Source organism: Mobula birostris, chromosome X, assembly GCF_030028105.1.
Source record: "Mobula birostris isolate sMobBir1 chromosome X, sMobBir1.hap1, whole genome shotgun sequence".
In the NCBI taxonomy this organism is placed as follows: Eukaryota; Metazoa; Chordata; class Chondrichthyes; order Myliobatiformes; family Myliobatidae; genus Mobula; species Mobula birostris.
This window is the reverse complement of record NC_092402.1, coordinates 20594208-20611043: the sequence shown is the minus strand read 5'-3', so window position 1 is coordinate 20611043 and position 16836 is coordinate 20594208. Positions and strand designations below refer to the sequence as shown.

Here is a 16836-nt window from a genome sequence, read left to right as displayed (position 1 = left end):
AATGTTAACCATATTTCACTCCCAAATGCTGCCTTAGCTGGAGGATATTTCTAACATTTTAACTTTTATCTGCTTGCCCTCCAGTTCAGGTAAGCAAACTTGCCCCAGATGTCTGGTATGGATAACTGAATGCAGCAGTACAACTAGGGTGCTTTTCAGCTTTAAAACCCACCTCAAACATCAGTAACCTACCTTGCTCCTCAGCATTTGTGACTGGAAAGTACTCAAGGTAACTGTTGCACAGTTGATCAGTCTTGTGCATCAAATGTTACTCGTGCCTTGTTTCCCAGTGGGGTAGCATAGTGCTTAGCATGACACTTTACAGCATCAGTAACCTGGGTTCAATGCTGCTGCTGTCTGCAAGGACTTTGTACAATCTCTGTGCAACCATATGGGTTTCCTCCGGGTGCTCTGGTTTCCCCCCTCATTCCAAGGACATGGGTTAGGGTTAATAAGTTGTGCTATGTTAGCACTGGAAGCATGGTGACTCTTGCAGGTTGCCCCCAGCACATCATCTGAAGTAAATGGTGCATTTCACTGTTTTTATGTGCATGTGACAAATAAAACTAATCTCATTAAAAATAATTTGAAATCTGCAAATCCAAATGATGCTCAGCTCATCTCTGTTCAGTCATCCCTGATTTCCTGCCACTTGTTGTCTTAACCTATAGAAATTGATAATAACTGATCAACCTCTTGTTACATGATGCTGATAGGGTGGACAAATCATGGCAATACCTTCCCACTGGTGACCAAAATATGAAGAAGAGCTTGACCATGGCCATATTGACCAAAAACCCATTTATATGATAATGTAATTTTATTTTTCCACATTTTTGTTGACTTGCCCCTAGATTTCACCATGACTACTCGTCCATGTACTAGAGGCAATTATACAGCTAATTTGCATGCCAAACATTTCTTAGGGACATGGAGTGAAGCCTACATAACCTCAGGAAACAATGTGCAGACTCCACCCAGTATCAGAGATCAGTATTGAATCTTGGTCACTGGAATGAGGCTGCTCTACTTGCTGTGCCACTGTGCTGGAAGGCTTTGGGAAGCTTTTCTTCCACGCATGCTACACTTGCTTTCCACCTTGAGTGAAGTTTACCTTGTCCTAAAATGTTTAAATATTCAGGCAAAAAAATGATAAGCTACTGTTGAACCATACAAGCTTTCTCCCCCTCAGGTTGGGTGAGGTGACAACTGGAGATCATAGGTTAAAAGTGAAAGGGTGCAATATTAAAGAAGAATCTGAGGGGGAGCTTCACTCGGAGTGCTGCAAGTGTGAAACAAGCTGCCTGCAGAAATGATGGATGTGGATTCGACTGCAACATTTAGGAAAAGTTTAGGTAAGTACATGGATTGGAGAGCTATGGTACAGTCACGGGTCCATGAGATTAGACAATAACGGTTGGCACAGACTAGAAATTAGCTTTATTTGTCACATTTACAATGAAACATACTGTGAAATGCCCTTTATGTCAAAGTAAGTCAGCCAGGATCGTACTGGGCAGCCCACAAATGTTTCCAGCACCAACATAGCGTGCCAAAAGGCCTGTTTCTGTGCTGCAGCGCTCTTACTCTCGGGAAAATAGTGTAGCTAGCGATCCACTTATGCAAAAACAGTGGGAATCAACACTACAGAATTTTATTGCATTCAGTAACAGAGCTTTGGGTCTGACCAGCCATTATTTACAGTGAATCATTTGAAGTGTCTATTTAATAGGATTAAATAACATCAAGTATTTACAACATAAAAAAATATACAACCATGTGCAGTCTGTTCTGGTTAGGGCAGGTCAGGGCTCAGACATTGCCAGCTGTTGGTATGTCCCCAGTAGTCAAACTCTCTCCTATATAAATAATTTAAAAAAATTCAAGTTCATGTTTTGACAATTCTAAGGTTGACAATGTTTCTCAAATGTTATTATATTCACAATATAATATTATAAGTCATTAAAGTAGGGGAAAGTACAAGGACAAGAGGAATTTCTTTAGTCAGTGGTGAATCTGTGGAACTAATTGATACAGGTGGCTGCAGAAGCCAAGTCATTGAGTATATTTAAAGCAGAGATCGATGGGTTCTTGACTAGCAAAGGTTTCAAAGATTATGGGGACAATTGGGTTGAGAGGGTAGATAAATCAGCCATGATTGAATGGTGGAGCAGACTCGATTGGCCAAATAGTGTAATTCTGTACCTATGTGTTATGGTCTTTGATAATAAGGCATACATCAAGTGCGAACAAGAGAAAATCTGCAGATGCTGGAAATCCAAAGCAACACACACAAAATGCTGGAGGACCTCGGCAGACCAGGCAGCATCTATGGAAAAGAATATTGTCGACGTTTCAGGCCAAGACCCTTCGGCAGGACTGGAGGAGAAAAAAAAGCTGAGGAGTAGATTTGAAAGGTGGGGGGAGGAGAGAGCGAACCACCAGATGATAGGTGAAATCTGGAGGGGGAAAAATGAAGTAAAGAGCTGGAAAGTTGATTGGTGAAAGAGACAGAAGGCCATGGAAGAAAGAAAAGAGGGAAGGAGCACCAGAGGGGGGCGATGAGTGCGCAAGGAGATGAGGTGGGAGGGAAAAGGGAATAGGAAATGGTGAAGGGAGGGTTAGGGGCCATTACCGGAAGTTTGAGAAATCGATGTTCATGCCATCAGGTTGGAGGCTACCCAGACGGAATATAAGGTGTTGTTCCTCCAACCTAAGTGTGGCCTTATCCTGACGGTGGAGGAGGTCATGGATGGACATTGATAGAGGTGGTACCACGTACCTATCATTGATAGGTACATGGAGCTTAGAAAAATAGAGGGCTATGGGTAAGCCTAGTAATTTCTAAGGTAGGGACATGTTCGGCACAACTGTGTTGGCCGAAGGGCCTGTATTGTGCTGTAGGTTTTCTATGTTTCTATATGGGAATGGGAAGTGGAATTAAAATGGGTGGCCACTGGGGGATCCCGCTTCTTCTGGCTATCAGAGTGTAGGTGCTTGGATTTCATCTGTCTGGGCAGAGTCGATGTGCTTGTGTAATCAGTTACTGAACATTACTTGCAACACTTTGTTGATTATGCTGAGTGTACCAACAGGAGAGTGAGTGCCTAGTTTGGATTAGTCAAGAACAGAATGTAGCTGAGCATACGTTTCCACTTTCTCTGGCAGATGTTAATATTCCAGAGCATAGCTAGATGGATGCTTAGTTAGTTCTGGAATGTGAATATTTAGGACTGTGACGTTATAGTCACGAAGTGATACAGCATAGAAACAGGTATAGATATATGGGAGACCACACCGGGAGCAATATATGACCCCAACAGATTCACAGGTGAAGTGTCACCTCACCAAGGACTGTTTAGGACCGTTTAGGACCCTGAATGGTAGTGAGGGAGGAGGTGTAGGGGCAGGGGCCGGTGCAGGTGTGGTACTTGTTCCACTTGCAAGGATAAGTACCAGGAGGGAGATCAGTGGGGAGGGATGAATGGACAAGGGAGTCGTGTAGGGAGCGATCCCTGTGGAAAGCAGAAAGTCGGGGGCGGGGGCGGTTTGTGGGGCACTTTCTCCAAGGCTGATATGAGATATCATTTTAAACTGATTGGAGCAAGGTGGGGGGGGGGGGCGGATATCAGAGGTGTTTTACACAATGGTGAGTGCTTGCAATGCGCTGCCAGATTCATCTAATGGGCAGTCATGAAACAGAAACCCAGAAGAACCCATTTAAAATAAAAGATCCAAACGTACAGAGAAAAGAAAAAAACCATGCAAACAATCGCAAGCAAATAGTGTTCTGAACTGAAGTCCAAATAGAGAGCCATGTTCAGAGCAGAGTAGTGAGCTGAATTGGCCCATCCCTTGCCTCGGGCCCTGACACCCTGACCTTTTCAATCTGGCCTGGTGTCTGAATCGTCATCCAAACATTAGAGACATTAAGAAACTCTTAGAAACAAACATGGATGAAAGAAAAATAGAGGGCTGTATAAGAGGGAAGGGTTAGATCAATCTAACCCTTAGGGTTAGTTGATTAAAAAGTTGACACAACATCGTGGGTTGAAGAGCCTGTACAGTGCTGTAGTGTTCTATGTTCTAAAACCATACTGAGCAGGATGATGTCTAAAGATGCCAAGCTGCATTTAATGAGTAGAAAGAGAATTCCATTATTTTCCGATTTACCCTTGTCAAGATGAAGGTGGGAAAATGCAACCAATGTGATTTACTTTCTAAAAATTTGGAGTCTGGTTTAAGCTTTGCCGTGCACTCATTTGGAAGGGTGGAACTGAGGAGACATAAATCATTCTCAATATACCAATTAAAAGAGTATTAGCTCCAAAATAGTACCGTTATGCTTTTGATAATAAGGGGAAGTAGAGGATGTAAATACTTTGAATCAAAGATACAAAGTTTGTGTAGATACGTTAAAAAAAAAGTAGCAGAAGTTACTGAATTGCAGTAAAGGAGAACTTGTGAAAGGAAATAGGAAATGGTAGAGAAATTAATCCAATGTCTGTATGCATGAATAGAGATGTGGAGAACCTGGAGAAAGCCATAAAACATAGGAGCAAAATTACACCATTCAGCCCATCAATGTTTCCCACTCAACCCCATTTTCCTGTCTTCTCCCTGTAACTTTTGATGCCCTTACTAATCAATAACCTATCGACCTCCACCGTAAATGTACCCAGTGGCTTGGCCTCTACAGCCCCCTGAGGCAATGAATTGCAGAGATTCATCTCCCTCTGGCTAAAGTAATTCTTCCTAGTCTCTGTTCGAAAGGTCTATTCTTGTATTCTGAGGCCCTGATCCTAGACTTCCCCCACCATTCTCTTCACGTCCACTCTAGGCCTTTTAGTGTGATTTCCCCCTCATTCTTATAAACTCCCGCAAGCAGAGGCCCAGAGCCCTGTCATTCCTGGGAACATTCTCGTGAACCTCCTCTGGACCCTCTCCAATGCCAACACTTCCTTTCTTAGATAAGAGTCCCAAAATGCTCACAATACTCCAAATGTGGTCTGACCAATGTCTTGTAAAGCCTCAGCATTACATCCTTGCTTTCATATTCACAGTCCTCTGGAAATGAATTTGCCTTCTGTATCACTGACTCAAACTGCAATTAACCTTTAGGAATTTGTACACCAGAACTCCCAAGTCCATTTGCACCTCCAATTTCTGAATTTACAGTCCATTTTAAAAAAAGTCTTTGACATTATTCCTTCTACCAAAGTGCATGGCCATTCACTTCCCCACACTATATTCCATCAGGTCACTTTGGCTCTCAATTCACCTGTCAATCAATAACATTGTAGCTGATTTAATTCAATCATTTAATTCAATTATTTAATTCAATTATTTTCCTGGCCTCTTAGTAACAAAATAATTAATATTGGTGAAAGTTTAGACGAAGGTAGAGGTGGATGTACTGGTTCTTATGATCTAGTACATCCCTGAACAGTTCCTACAGACTGAAGTAACTATATATAACCCTACTACTTAACAAAGTGTTTTTATCAGAATGATGATGGGGTATTTGGCAGAGTAAACATTAATATCTTACTTCCGGTAAGATAGTGGCACGTGTAGCGGCAGTGGCCTCTTGGGGGCCGACCAAAGGTGTTTTTTTCTTTGCTTAAATGTGTTTTTTTATTGTAGGACTATACTGGACTCCAATAGCTATGAGTACAGCAGGTTGAGTCAGTGGTACAGAAGATACATATTCGTGAGCTGCTCATTGTTCAAGGCAGCTGGCAGTTGGGCCATGGGAGAAGAGTTGGGCTGCTGGGCTGTGATGGGAGAGCTGGGACAGCAGGCTGCAGGAGCAGAGTCAGGCCATCAGGCCACAGGAGGAGTCAGATTGGGTTCAGAGGAGCTGACCTGGGTGCGGGCCGTGCTGCTGCCTGCTTCCTGAAACTGGTGCATGAAGTTGACACACAGGGAAACTATGATTGACTGTCTTGGATGTTTCTTTTACGACTGCAAGGTCCTGTTGGACATTGATTGCAGCAGGCCTGTTTCCCTTATTTGGTGGGAACACAGGAGGCAAGGCAGCAATACTGCCTCTGTTGTCGTGAGGACTAGGCCTCAAGCCATGGGCTTGCCTGCTGCTGCAGTCCAGGTGAGAAAGTGATGCCGGGGGCAGCGTAGTGTGGTGTCCGTGCTCAGTTGGGGGTAGCCTCTCCCATTGGTGCTGCTCTCCAGTGTTAAATCAGTGGAATTAAAGGCTGGACTGCTGGGAACCATCAATTTGCAGGACTTGTCGTTCAGGGTCTTGGACTAAAAATGTGTTTTCTTGCATGACTATGTTCTTTTTCTCATTATTTTGAATGTGCATGCATGTTTTTGCACCTTGGCCCCAGAGGAAGGCTGTCTTGTTTGGCTGTATCCATGTCTGGTTTGAATGATAATTAAACTTGATTGGATTTCATTTGATATGTGAAAGAGAAAACATGTTGGGCAAGTAGTTTTTGAGGTTGTAACCAGTAGTGTTGGATACAAGTAGATGATTGATGTGGTATATTTGGACTTTCAGATCGCCTCTGATAAAGTACTACATGATTCGTAAAGGGTTCTTTATCAAAGTAATCATCACATTTCTGAGGGTTTGGCCAATCAGGTCAGGGTTTGTCAGCCTGTGTGCAGTTTTTCATTGATTCTATCGTAGTTCTTTGTCCTACTGTGAATGCCTACAGGAAAATGAATCTCAGGGTAACATATGGTGACATTTACATACTTTGATAACTTTACTTTGAGGGCAAAAAGAGATTTCTTCATCCAGATGATGGTGAATCTTTGGAATTTTCTACTTCAATGAGCAATGGAGACTCACAGCTGAGAATGTTCAAGACACACAAATAGATGTTTAGGTCTTAAGGGAATAGGGATGTGGAGTGGTGGGGATGATACGAGTTCCTCTAGGAAACTGGTGATAAGGTATATGACAGAGTAGACTCAAGAGTTTGAATAATCTACCGCTGCTTCACTTTTATTTTTTAATATTCCCTTTATGTCAAAGTGAAATATTTGTTTAATTACTTCAGCAATGGGGATGCATTCTTAATTTCCTATAGCACCAGTCCTAATCCTCCACAAGCCTCTGGATGGGATAGAAAGGCCCACTGTAGTTACTGTGTAATCTCCTGTGACCTCTCCCTCGAATGTTTTTTTGCAGCCACACAGACATCCTTGACGCTGTTATAATTTTAGCATTTTTTTCTATGGCCCCTTATTTAAGAAAGGATGTGCTGGCATTGGAGAAGGCACAGAAGAGGTTCATGAAAATGATCCTGGGAAAATAAGGGTTAACATATGAAGACCTTTTGAGGACTCTGGTCCAGTACTCACTGGAGTTTAGAAGAATGAGGGGGGATCTCATTGAAACCTATTGAATATTGAAAGGGCTAGACAGAGTGGACATGGCCAGGGTGTTTCCTATGGTGGGAGAGTCTAAACCAAAGGGCACAGCCTCAGAGCAGAGGAATGTTCATTTAGAACAGAGATGAGGGAGAACTATTTTAGCCAAAGAGTGGTGAATCTGTGGAATTCACTGCCACGAATGGCTGTGGAGCCCAGGTCATTGGGTGTGTTTAAAGCAGAGGTTGATAGGTTCTTGATAGGGCGTCAAAGGTTAGGGGGAGAAGGCAGGAGAGTGAGGTTGAGAGGGATAATAAATTAGCCGTGATGGAATAGTAGAGCAGACCTGATACGACGAATGGGCAAACTCTGCTCCTTTGTCTCATGGTCAGAATCTGCTGTCTGCTCCCCCTCACTATCGCTCCGTCTCTCTGCATGCTTTCACAGCCAGACATAGTGTCAGAGACCTGACTACAGCTGCTAGCTCTTGTGATTAATTTAGATGTGAGACTCCTCAGCCTATTGGAAAACCAAGCCAATGGCCTGTCAAAGACCAGCATTCTCATTACCTTGGCCCAAATAAACTGCAGCCTCTGCAGAGGAGACTCATTGCCTGCTCTGTTCTGAACCAGTGCTTCAACCTTACACAGACTGTACTTACTCTCTAGTAATCCTGTTGTTTCTGCAAACGAGCCCTTTGTCGCAGGGACAGAGCTGGTTAATGCTGTAGGCCAGCCCTCCATCAGGTACATAGCAATCCATTCCCAAGGTCAGTTTCCTCTTGCAAATCATCTCCCCGTGGTGTCTTGCGCAGCACATGGAGGCACTACAGTCCTGGTCCTGTTTACAGCGGGCCCCTACAATAATGGAAGCATTAATGGTTTAATATACTCAACCTGAAGGAGTAAGTAAAGTTGAGTCAGAGGTTGACTGTCGGATACATCAATGCCTATTGAGAAGGTCAAGGGTCAGGATTCCTAGCTACTGTCTCACAAAACTCCTGCAAGAAAACAACACACAAAGATGCTAGAGGAGCTCTGGGTTAGGCAGCATCTGCAGAGGGAAGTGGACATTCGACAATTTGGATAGAGACTGGGGATGCTGCCTGAGCCACTGTGTTAGAACACAGAACAATTCATAACAGTACAGGTCCTTCAGCCCACAATGTTGTGCTGGCCTTTTAGCTTACTCCGAGATTAATCTATCCCTTCCCTTCCTCATGACTCTCTATGTGCCTGTCTCTTAAATGTCTCTAATGTATCTGTGTCTACCACTACCCTTAACACCACATTCAATGCACCTCCCTGTGTAAAAAAAACACAAACCCTGGCATCCTCTATACAATTTCCTCCAATCACCTCAAAATTGCAGCCCCTTATATTAGCTATTCCACCCTGGGAAAAAGTCTCAGCCTGTCCACTCTGTCTATGCCCCTTATCACCTCTATCTCTCATCCTCCTTCATTCCAAAGGGAAAAGCCCTAGCTCACTCAACCTATCCTATAACCATATAACAATTACAGCACGGAAACAGGCCATCTTGGCCCTTCTAGTCCGTGCTGAACTCTTACCCTATCCTAGTCCCACCGACCTGCACTCTGACCATAACCCTCCATTCCTTTCCTGTCCATATATCTATCCAATTTAACTTTAAACGACAACATCGAACCTGCCTCAACCACTTCTGCTGGAAGCTCGTTCCACACAGCTACCACTCTCTGAGTAAAGAAGTTCCCCCTCATGTTACCCCTAAACTTTTGTCCTCTAATTCTCAATCCATGTCCTCTTGTTTGAATCTTCCCCACTCTCAATGGAAAAAGTCTAACCACATCAACTCTATCAATCCCCCTCATAATTTTAAACACCTCTATCAAGTTCCCCCTTAACCTTCTACACTCCAAAGAATAAAGACCTAACTTGTTCAACCTTTCTCTGTAACTTAGGAGATGAAAACCAGGCAACATCTTAGTAAACAACAGGAATTCTGCAGATGCTGGAAATTCAAGCAACATACATCAAACTTGCTGGTGAACGCAGCAGGCCAAGCAACATCTGTAGGAAGAGGTGCAGTCAACGTTTCAGGCCGAGACCCTTCGTCAGGACATCTTAGTAAACCTCCTCTGTACTCTCTCAATTTTCTTGACATCTTTCCTATAATTCGGTGACCAGAACTGTACACAATATTCCAGATTTGGCCTTACCAATGCCTTATACAAATTCAACATTACATCCCAACTCCTATACTCAATGCTCTGATTAATAAAGGCCAGCAAACCAAAAGTTTTCTTCACCACCCTATCCACATGAGATTCCATCTTCAGGGAACTATGCACCATTATTCCTAGATCCCTCTGTTCTAAAGTATTCTTTAATGCCCTACCATTTACCATGTATGTCCTATTTTGATTAGTTCTACCAAAATGTAGCACCTCACATTTTTCAGCATTAAACTCCATCTGCCATCTTTCAGCCCACTCTTCTAATTGTCCTATATCTCACTGCAAGCTTTGAAAACCTACCTCATCATCCACAATCATTAGACTTGCTCTTTAATTCAAGCAGCATCCTGATAAATCTCCTCTGTACCCCCTCCATACCCTTCCTGTAATGAGAGGATCAGAGCTGAACACAATAATCCAAGTGTGGTCCAGCCAGGGTTTTATAAAGCTGAAACATTACCTTGCAGCTTTTAAACTCAATCCTCTGACTAATAAAGGCCAAAGCATCATGCACCTTCTTAATCACCCTAGCAACTCGTGCAACAAATTTGCGGGATCTATGGACGTGGACACTAAGATCCCTCTGTTCCTCCACACTGCTAAGAATCCTGCCATTAACCCTATACTCTGCCTTAAAGTTCGACTTTCCAAAGTGTATTACATTAACTTTATTCTCCTTGTTCACCTCTCTGTGTATTAATAGTTTCCGATTGTTACTTTATTCTTACCTTCGTGTCTCTCAGGGACCGTGAGGTGGCACCGGCCAAACATGCAGCTTAGACCCTTGGAGCACTGACTATCCTGCCGACAGTAGTGACCTTGGTTTCTTAAAGGGACACACTGCCCAAAATGCTTGTCACAAAAAAATCCCACACCACAGCCTTGGTCATTTTCACAGATTGTCTACAGAAAACAAAATAACCAAATATAAGTATCATTTAAAGGCTTATTTATCATCAGCTGAGCATAGATTTTGTCAGTTCTGCAAAATAAATGAATGATTGTAATTAATTGTAAATATTAACATCTTTAGAAGTTCTCAACTGTTTTGTAAACTTCCCCTAGTGGCTTGCAAGTGCAGTGGCTGGTTTGAGCAACAACGTACAGAGTCATAGAGGCATGTAGCATGGAAACGGGTCTTTTGACTCACTGAGCCCATCCAGCAGTCATCTACACGGATCCCATTTTTAATAAAGATAAAGATTAGTTAATTTGTCATGTGTACATCAAAACAGACACGGTCCAAGTATGTGCTGGGGCAACCTACAAGTGTCACTGGGCCGCCGGCACAATATAATATGCCCACAACTTACTAACCAATGCATCTTTGGAATGTGGGAGAAAACTGGATCACCCAGAGGAAACACACAAGGTAACAGGGAAAACGTACAAACTCAAGAACCTGGCACTGTTACAGGAACCTGGAACGTACAAGGTTCTCGATTAGTAAGGGCATCAAAAGTTATGGGGGAAAGGCAGAATGGGGTTGAGAGGGAAAATATATCAGCCATGAATGAATGCCAGAGCAGACTGAACAAACCAATTCAACTCTTAACTTATGGTTTTACAATTAAATATTTCCTCTTGGATGAACCAAAGAAAAATTAGGCAGCATTAAGGGTATAGGAACAGAGGTGACAAAAGTCACCTTGCTTTAATATGAAATAATTTCACTGAATGAGACTTTGCGGATAAATTCTCATTGAGAAATATAAAATTTAACTACAACAAACTATAACATCCTAGAAATCAGGTTGGTGACAATTCCACTAACGAGCCCAGTCCATACAAACTGACCGTGCCTGGTCTGAGCCTAGGACAGTGAAGGTGTCTTGACTACACACTCTTTCAGGCAGTCGATCCACTTACTGTTATCCACCCCTAACATGAGTCACTCTGGCTCAGTCTACCCTCATCAGTATTTTATTCCTGAATCCTGGCAACAAAGCATGCAAGTTATTCTCTGGGGGAAAAAAGAACTTAAATTAAAAACATTGGCTTACGTTTTCTCACTTCTAAGAAATCAACTGAGTTTTACGTTAACTCTTGGTTAAATATTCAAGGAATTATTTATAGGCATTTGTTTCATGCCTCAGATAAAAAGTATGGTTAACAATTTAACTTCCTATATTTTAAGCAAATAATAGAATATAATTTGATGCAATGAACTTGGTGAAATGATTATTCTTGCACTTCCTTTATGGTTTATTAAAGTTGCTTTGATTAATAAACAAATTTATTGAGTTAATTCTCCAAACCCTTTAAGGAATAAACACTAATGGCTATGAAATGGGGTTGAGAAGACAGAATCAGCTTGGAGTTACTAATAAAACTGGTAAACTAGTTTATTACTGTCACATGCACTGAGGGACAATGAAAATCCTTGTTCTGTATGCCATCCATATAGAACATGTCATTACATCAGTACAAAAAGATAAAAAAATTAGCTTTATTTGTTACGTATACATACACAGTGCAATATGTTTACATCAAGGATGTGCTGGGGGCAGCCCACAAGTGTTGCCAAGCGTCTGGTACCAATATAACATGTCCATAACTTACCAAACCTAACCTGTACGTTGTGAATTGTGGAAAGAAGCTGGAGTACTCGAGGGAAACCCACACATACATAGGGAGAGAGATGGCAGAGGGAATTGAAACCTGATCTTACAGCTGGCTCTGTAAAGCATTATGCTATCCGCTATGCTACTGAGCCGCCCATCAAGGTAGTATAAGGGAAAAGCAGTAACAGAATGCAGAATAAAGTGTTACAGTTATAGGGAAAGTCCAGGGCAGGCAGACAATGAGGTACAAGGCCATGGCAAGGTAGACTGTGAGGTCAGGAGTCCATCTTATCTTACAAGAGGACCATTCAGTAGTGCGATAACAGCAGGGTAGAAGTGGTATGTTCTTTCAGGCTTCCCAAAGAGAGGAGAGAAAAGAGATTGGAACTGCAAAAGTCCAAGCTACATAGTTCCCATCCAATGGTTCTTACTTTACAATAGTGAGTATGTTTAAACAAAATGGTTGTAAAGACTTTGGAATGTATAGAAGCAATGAATGTTATTCATGAGAGAGTGAAAGGTAAAATGTTTATGGGGAACATGAGGGTGACGAGCGTGTGGAATGAGCTGCCAGCAGGAGTGGTGAATGTGGGTTTGATTTCAACATTTAAGAGAAGTTTGGATAAGTACATGGATTGGAGAGTCCAGGTGCAGATCGATGGGGCTATGCATCATAGTTTGGCAAGGATTAGATGGGTCGAAGAGCTTGGTTCTGTGGTGTGATTCTCTTTGCCATTATAGCACAATGCTGTTACAGCTCAGGGTGTTCTGGAGTTCAGAGATCAATTCTGGCACCATCTGTATGGAGTTCATATGTTCTCCCCATAACCATGTGATGGGAGAAAACCAGAGAGTACCCAAAGGAAACTCACGTACGTACTGGTCATTGTAAATTGTCCTGTGATTAGGCTGGTGGTGGCTCGTTGGGCCGGAAGGGCCTGTTCCACTCTGTATCTCTAAATAAAACTAAATAAATAAATAAATCTATTTTTCAAACCATCTGCACCCTCTCCCATGTACTCACGGCACTCTCCAGGTCACTTGGCTGGGGTGCTGCGTTCCTCTTGGCTGAGATCTCCTGAGACCCTTTGTAAGGGAGCGACAGCATCCAGGCCCAGATGTAGCTGCTTACAGCAGGTACAAACCCCAAGGAACACAGGGAAAATAGGATCAGTTTTACCATCTTGCACAGCGCTGAAAAACAGCACAATCCGCTGATGAAGATATAAAGGCTGCAAATGGTGGATCACACGTTGTGTTGTGGATGAAGATTTCCAAACTCCTTTGGCCTGGCTTTTTAAGGTTTCCAATATAATCCTTGGCTGATTAAATTGTTTGTTTGGGTAATGGGAAGGAGGGACAATTAGTTGTTAACAGCTTTAAGTTAATGAGATGTACCACCCAACTGACACTGAATCAACAAAGAAACTCTCTACCCCAAGCCTTCTATCTTATTTGCAGACAGAGAGAGTGGCTGAGGTTTTCCATTATTCATGATTTATAAACACCAAGCAACCCCCCACTCCATCATCGCAACCCCTGCCCCCTACTTGTTTGTAGAGACTAATGAATATTATCAGCTCCATTCTTTGCTGGCAACAATTACAACCCTCAAGTCAGCTCAAACTGTGCAATCGCTGTAAATTCATGGTGAAAAATGTCACCTCATTAAGTGCAATTATCACCCTGCAGATAGTGAGGGGTCAGAAGGCAAAAAGCTGACACATACTCGCTTAATGTGGGACACTCTGCTTTTCCATGCTGACAACATTGTAAAGTTCAATTTGTAATTTAAACATTTTTTGCTCCAATTATGTTCTTGTAAAATCAATCAGAATCAGGTTTATTATCACCGGCATGTGTCGTGAAATTTATTAACTTAGCAGCAGCATTTCAATGCAATACATAATATAGAAGAAAAATTAGTAATAATAAATAGAAATTAAATCAATTACAGTATATGTATATTGAATAGATTAAAATCGTGCAAAAAATGCTATATGTAAAAAACGTGAGGTAGTGTTCAAGGGTTCAATGTCTAGTTAGGAATTGGATGGCAGAGGGGAAGAATCTATTCTCTCTTGCTGCTACCATTCATGAAGGAGGTACAGGAACCATAGGTTCAGAAACAGTTATTACTCCTCAACCATCAGGCTCCTGAACCAGCGTGGACCTCTTCACTCACTACAACGCTGAAATGATCATTGAACATAAACTGTGGACTCACAGGACTCTACAACTCATGTTCTCAATATTTTTTGACTTGTGCACATTGGTTGTTTGTCAGTCATTGTGTGTAGTTTTTCATTGATTGGAATGTACTTCTTTGTTCTACTGTGAATGCTTGCAAGAAAATAAATCTCAGGATAGTATTTGGTGACATATACATACTTTGACAATAAATTTACCTTGAACTTTGAAATTGTATATAATTTATATTTAACTGTTTTTTTCTTGTGAATGCTGTGTGCCTGTGACACTGCATGTAAGTTTTTCATTGCACCTGTGCATACATGTCCTTATGCATAAAACAATGAACCTGACCTTGAAGATCTTACAGGCAGCAATAATTTAAGAAGTTTTGACAGAATACAAATTCCGCACAGTGGCAGAAATCCAGAGAACTCAACTTACCTGGAAGCTGAAGTCAGGCAGAATCTATGGAGGAGAATAGACAGTCGACATTTCGGACCAAGATCCTTCATCAGGTCACCGCCCAAAACGTTGACTGTTTATTCCCCTCAATAGATATTACCTGACTTAACGTACTTCACTTCTCTGCATAAAACAAAATTCTCTCTCCCTTTACTTCCTCTCCATAAATGCTGCCTGACCTGCTGAGTTCCTCCTGCATTTTGAGTGTCTTGCTGAAGATTTCCAGCATTAGCAGAATCTCTTGTATCTGTGACACATTGCCTCAGAGAACAGTGGGAATAGATTTAAATTTAGAACAGGATAACTATCTGATGAACATTATGTGTGGGCAATGGGAAATGACACCTTGTATATAAACTAGGAGCAGGAATACTCGCTCTTCAAGCCTGCTCCATCAAATAATATCACAGCTGATCTGACTGTTATCACAACTCATTTCCAGCTAACCTCTGAAACTTTCATCCGCCAATTCTCAAGAATTTGCCTTAAAAATATCAAGGACATTGATATCTGCAACCTATTGTGTCTTCATCAAAGATTGACTGACTGGAAGGAGGCAAAGAGCAGGAACAAAAGGGGCCTTTTCTGGTTGGCTGCTGGAAACTATTGGTGTTCCTCAGGGGTCAGTGTTGGGACTGCTTCTTTTCAAGTTACATGTTAATGATAAAGATGACGGAATTGATGGCTTTTTGGCCAAGTTTAGTCATAGTCATAGTCATACTTTATTAATCCCGGGAGAAATTGGTTTTCGTTATAGTTGCTCCATAAATAATAAATAGTAATAGAACCATAAATAGTTAAATAGTAATATGTAAATTATGCCAGTAAATTATGAAATAAGTCCAGGACCAGCCTATCGGCTCAGGATGTCTGACTCTCCAAGGGAGGAGTTGTAAAGTTTGATGGCCACTGACTTCCTATGATGCTCAGTGCTGCATCTCGGTGGAATGAGTCTCTGGCTGAATGTACTCCTGTGCCCACATGTAGTGGATGGGAGACATTGACCAAGGTGGCATGCAACTTAGACAGCATTCTCTTTTCAGACACCACCGACAGAGAGTCCAGTTCCATCCCCACAACATCACTGGCCTTACGAATGAGTTTGTTAATTCTGTTGGTGTCTGCCACCCTCAGCCTGCTGCCCCAGCACACAACAGCAAACATGATAGCACTGGCCACCACAGACTCATAGATCATCCTCAGCATCGTCCGGCAGATGTTAAAGGACCTCAGTCTCCTCAGGAAATAGAGACGGCTCTGACTCTTCTTGTAGACAGCCTCAGTGTTCTTTGAGACAATGCAAAAGTAGATAAAGGGTCTGGTAGTGCTAAGGAAGCAGGGATTCAGCAGAAGGACATAGACAGATTAGGAGAATGGGCAAAAAAGTGGCAGATACAAAATAGTGTTGGGAAGTATGGTCATGCACTTTGGTAGAAGGAATATAGACCAAGGGTTCCCGACTTCTTTTATGCGATGGACCAATACCATTAAGCAAGGGGTACGTAAACCCCAAGTTGGGAACCCCTGACATAGACTATTTTCCAGAGAAATTTGAGAAATCAGAGGTGCAATGGACTTGAGTTCTTGTGCAAGATTCTCTAAAGATTATTTTGCACTTTGAATCAGTGGTAAGGAAGCAAATGTAATGTTAGCTTTCATTTCAAGAGGACTCAAATATAAAAGCAAAGATGTAATGCTGAGGCTTTATAAGGCATTGGTCAGACCATACTCGGAGTACTGAGAGTAGTTTTGGGTCCCGTATGTAAGAAAATATGTGCTGGCATTGGAGAGAGTCCAGAGGAGGTCCACGTGAACGATTCCAGGAATGAAAGAGGTTAACGTATGATGGCTCTGGGCCTGTACTCACTTGAGTTTAGAAGAATTATCTCATTTAGGCCTATCGAATATTGAAAGGCCCAGATAGAATGAGTGTTGGATGGATGTTTCCTGTAGTGGGGGAGTCTAGGACCAAAGGGCACAGTCTCAGAATTCAAGGGCATCCTTTTAGAACAGAGATGGGAATTTCCTTCGCAAGAGGGTGATGAGTCTGGAATT

At 42.2% G+C, this 16836-nt stretch overlaps 1 long non-coding RNA gene across 1 annotated transcript; it reads right to left on the bottom strand.

Moving 5' to 3' along the window:
- Positions 1–1687: 1687 nt before the first annotated feature.
- LOC140191330 (uncharacterized) lies at positions 1688–10460 on the bottom strand. The gene is made up of 3 exons (XR_011883814.1): positions 10291–10460; positions 8006–8201; positions 1688–1859 (listed from the first exon to the last, which is right to left on the bottom strand). It is a non-coding gene; the product is annotated as an uncharacterized lncRNA (long non-coding RNA).
- Positions 10461–16836: the final 6376 nt, after the last annotated feature.